The following is a 4,736-nucleotide window of genomic DNA, read 5'->3' on the forward strand; positions in this document are numbered from 1 at the left end:
GTTCTGTTGTGTGCATGCAGGCAAGAGTCAATTTCTAATTGGTGTAGTTTTCTTATGCTTTTGTTCCATAAGATACAAAGCATCACATTGCCACAGTAACTCCTGCGTATATGGAGGCTGCATTTCTAGCTGACTAGGAAGACACTTAGATTTTGGGCTGGTTCTCACTCATATGAGAGCAATTTTCAAGATAGTGTGCCTCCTTAATAAAACTTTAATGCATTCCAATGTAACTGACTTTATATACCATCCTCCATACAGAAATGTTTCACAGTGAGAAGTAGAACAGTGAGTGAACACGTTATGGAATCTGATGCAGCTAGTTTTATACAAATGGAAAACAACCGAAGGGGAAAGAAACCTAAAAAGAAGAAGGAAAGTAAAAGAATCCCCCCGCCTCCCGGCCCTTGTTGGCTGCAATGCTTTTTGAGTTAGAAATTGTCATCTACAATGTTTAGAATTTCCAAGGATGTTTTAGTCCTGGCAGCCCGAGACTTCCAGCAAATTGAAGTCTCCCATGATCACACAGCGTTTTCCCTAGGCATTATATATAGGTGCATAAGGAGGCAGTCATCTTGTTCCTTAGTGTGATTTGGTGGTTTGTAGCAAACACCAGTTAATACTCAATCTCATGCTTTAACGTTGGGACATTGATCTGTAACTTGGAAAAAATGATCTTTTTTTACTACAATACCAGGTCGATGCGTGGAGTGGATGGAGCAAGCTCCTATTCCAACTACCTGTTCCAAAAATCCATTTAATATATAGTCCTCAGATAAAGGACATATCAGATATTAAACTGATAAGAACAGATATAACTTAGATAATTTTTTCACTTCAAGGTCTAAGAGACACAGACAAGGTTTTCATCTCAAGGCCAAAAGACCAAAAACATCAAGACACTTGATCACGGCCTTAGATACGCCATAGATAGGCCAAGAGACTACTTACACTTGATCTTAGCCAAAAGGCCGAGATACTACACTTGGTCTTGAATGCTTATCCGTGACTTGGAAACAAGTAAGGCCATTTTTGACATAGAATGCCATTCCCCCTCCCGTTTTGCCCATTCGATCCTTCCTAAACAGACTGTAACTATTGATTTTAACATTCCAGTTATGAGAGTCATCCTACAAGGTACAGTAATACTAACTAGATCAAATGTATGCTCATAACTGAGTGATTCCAGTTCCTCTTGTTTGTTGTCCATGCTCCTAGCAGTGTGGTATAAGGAATTCAAGAATTTCTTTTCTCTGTGTCCTTTGGTTCCTTGCTTAATTTTGTTCTCAACATCACAAAGCTGCAAACAATTATTAGCCAAATCAGCTGGGAGGAAGTATTTAATCAGAAAAATTATGAATGATAATTAGAAATAATTTTAAGAACACCCTACTAGATTTCCAAAAAAACGCAATTGAGGAAAAAGGATGTGCAGATTAAAAATCCGACCTGATTTAGAGGGGAAGTAAAGGAAGCTATAAAAAAAACTATATGTAACAAATGGAAGCAAAGGAGAGTTGATAGTAATGGGTAAATATAATAAATTAGGAATTGTAGAAAATTGATAAGGGAAGCAAAGGGACACAAGGAGAAATTTACAGCCAGCAGTGTTAAGGACAATAAGGAGTTTTAAAAATATATTAGGAATAGAAAGAATCCTAATAATGGTATTGGTCCATTGCTAGATGGAAATGGCAGAATTAGCAATAATAATGTAGAAAAGGCAAAAGTGTTCAATAAATATTTCTGTTCTGTATTTGAGGGGAAAACAGCAGATATAGTCTCATAATATGGTGATAACACTTTTTCCATTTGAATAGTGTCTCTGGAGGATGTTAACCAGAAACTACACAATTAGACAGTTTTAAATTAGCATCCAAGAGTTTGAAAAAAGCTGGGTGATGAGCTCACTGGACCCTTAATGTTGATTTTCAATAAGTCTTGGAGTACTGGGGAAGTTCCAGAAGACTGGAACAAAGCCAATGTGCCAATTTTTAAAATGGGTAAATGGGATGACCCAGGTAATCGTAGGCTGATCAGCCTGACTTTGATCCCATGCAAGATAATTAAGTCCCATATTAGCCACTCCATTAATAAAGAATTAGAGGAGGATAAAGTAATTAATACAAATCAACATGAGTTTATGGAAAATAGATCCTGTCAAACTAACTTGATATCTTTTTTAGATGAGGTTACAAGTTTTGGCTAATAAAGGTAATGTGTTGATGTAACATACTTAGACTTCTGAAAGACTTTTGACTTGGTACCACATAACATTTGATTAAAAATCTAGAGCAATATAAAATTAACATGGCACACATTAAATTGATTAAAAACTGGCTAACTGGTCTCAAAATGTACTTGTAAATGGAGAATCGTCATCAAGAGGGTAGGTTTCCAGTGAGGTCCTGCAGGAATTGGTTCTTGGCCCTGTGCTATTTAACATTTTTATCAATGACTTGGAAGAAAACATAAAATCATCATTGATAGTTTGCAGATGATAACATAAAAATTAGGGGAGTGGTAAATAACGAAAAGGACAGGTCACTGATTCAGAGCAATTTGGATTGCTTGGTAAACTGGGAGGAAGCAAACAAACATTCAGTGAATATGCAAAAAACAGACTTTTTTTTCAGAACACAATGAGACTCTAAAATCTACAGATTACAGAGGATTCAGAATCCATCCCTTTGGCAGATTTTTCAGTGGTTTGTATGTATTTTATTTTATTTTTATTAGCGTTGTCAAAATAAATCCTGGAGGCTCCATATGCTCCCTCCATATGTGTTGATAATTGCTCATGTGAGTCACCAAATGATGAATGTCTCCTGAGTGCTGAATATAAACTGTGATGTATACAAAATTATATTTTCTATTTTATGAATGTGTAGTTCTGGGTCCCTTTATCAGGTCTATAGATTTGTGAGGGGTTTTACTAAAGCTTTGCAAACCCTTACCTGTTTAGGATTTGAGGTGGGGAGGGGTTCACTGGGGGGGTATGGAATAGGCTAGTTGCACTTTACTTCACTCTCAGTCCCCTCTATGTCAGGTAGCCTCCACAGTGGGGTGTTCCCCATCTCCATGGTGACTGGAAGCAGACTAGATCTTTGCTTGGAGCCTGACTTTTGCCCTGTCCCTCCGGCAGAACTCTCTGCCTCCAAATGTGCACCCATGGTAGGGCTCCCTTTGTAGCAGAGCTTTCACGGGGTTCTAACATCTCCAGTTTGTTTGGCCTCAAGATTTTTCTCCTCAGAACTGCTCCACTCAACAATATTTTCCTTCAGCTTTTTGAGGAGGGTTTGAAGGACAACACCTTCCCCCCTCTTGTAAACATGCATGTTGATACCCTCAAAGAATTCTGATAGATTAGTGAGGGACGATTTCCCTTCACAAAAGCCGTGCTGATTCTTCTCCAGCATATCATGTGTATCTAGGTGTCTGATAATTTTGTTCTTTACTGTAGTTTCAACCAATTTGCCTGGTACTGGAGTTAGGCTTACTGGCCTATAATGGCCAGGATTGCCTCTGGAGCCTTATTAAAATATTGGTGTTACATTAGCTACCCTCCAGTCATCTGGCACAGAGGCTGATTTAAGCGATAGGTTAGTAGTTCTACAGTTTCACATTTGAGTTCCTTTAGAACTCTTGGGTGAATACCATCTGGTCCTGGTGACTTATTACTGTTTAGTTTATCAATTTGTTCCAAAACCTCCTCTATTGACACCTCAATCTGGGACAGCTCCTCAGATTTGTCACCAGAAAAGAATGGCTCCAGAGTGGGTATCTTTTCCATATCCTCTCAGTGAAGACTGATGCAAATAATTCATTTAGCCTCTCTGCAGTGGCCTCATCTTCTTTGAGTGCATCGTTTCATTAGCACCTTGATCCTCTAGTGGCCCCACTGAATGTTCGATGGGCTTCCTGCCTCTGATGTACTGTACTTACAAAAACTAACAGCAAAATTTTTTTGTCTTTAGCTAGATGCTCTTCAAATTCTTTCTTGGCCTTCCTTATTATTCTTTTATGCTTGACTTGCCAGGTTTATGTTCCTTTCTATTTTCCTCAGTAGGATTGACTTCCAATTTTTAAAAGATGCCTTTTTTGCCTCTAACAGTCTTTTACTCTGATTAGCCAAGGTGGCATTTTTGATCCTCTTACTACTGTTGTTGTGTTGTTTTTTTTACTTAGGGTATACGTTTAGTTTGAGCCTCTATTATAGTGTTTTTAAATAGTCTCCATGCAGGTTGCAGGTATTTCTACCTTGGGACTATTCCTTTTAGTTTTCGTTTAACTCCTTTTTTTAAAGGCTACTGTGGTGGGTTTCTTCGGCCTTTTTCCCCTACAAGGATGTTAAATTTAATTACATTATGGTCACTGTCGCCGAGTGGTTTAGCTATATTCACCTCTGTCATGACAGAGGGGTGGGCAGGCCAAACTGGAATGGTGCTGCGTCCCTATGTGCCAGGGTGCAATGCCACTTGATTAAATTTGGCTTGGCCGCCCCTCCTAGAGCAGCAGCTTGGCCAAATTTGAGTGGCATGGGAGAGGCACACTGAAGTTTTGCCTAAGGCAGCAGATTGCTTGAGTGTCTCTGGGCATTAGCCTGGGACCTGGGAGACTCAGATTCAGTTCCCTGCTCTGCCACAGACTTCCGGTGTGACCTTGAGCAAGTCACGTAGTCTCTGTACCTTCATTCCCTTTCTATAAAATGGGGATAGCGCTTCCCTACCATTTCC

At 39.2% G+C, this 4,736-nt stretch overlaps 1 non-coding gene across 1 annotated transcript; it reads right to left on the reverse strand.

Moving 5' to 3' along the window:
* Positions 1-661: 661 nt before the first annotated feature.
* On the reverse strand, positions 662-846 carry LOC140905668 (U2 spliceosomal RNA). Its single transcript, XR_012156911.1, has one exon. It is a non-coding gene; the product is annotated as a U2 spliceosomal RNA (small nuclear RNA).
* Between the last annotated feature and the right edge of the window lie 3,890 nt (positions 847-4,736).

Source organism: Lepidochelys kempii, chromosome 1 (genome assembly GCF_965140265.1).
Source record: "Lepidochelys kempii isolate rLepKem1 chromosome 1, rLepKem1.hap2, whole genome shotgun sequence".
Lineage (NCBI taxonomy): Eukaryota > Metazoa > Chordata > Testudines > Cheloniidae > Lepidochelys > Lepidochelys kempii.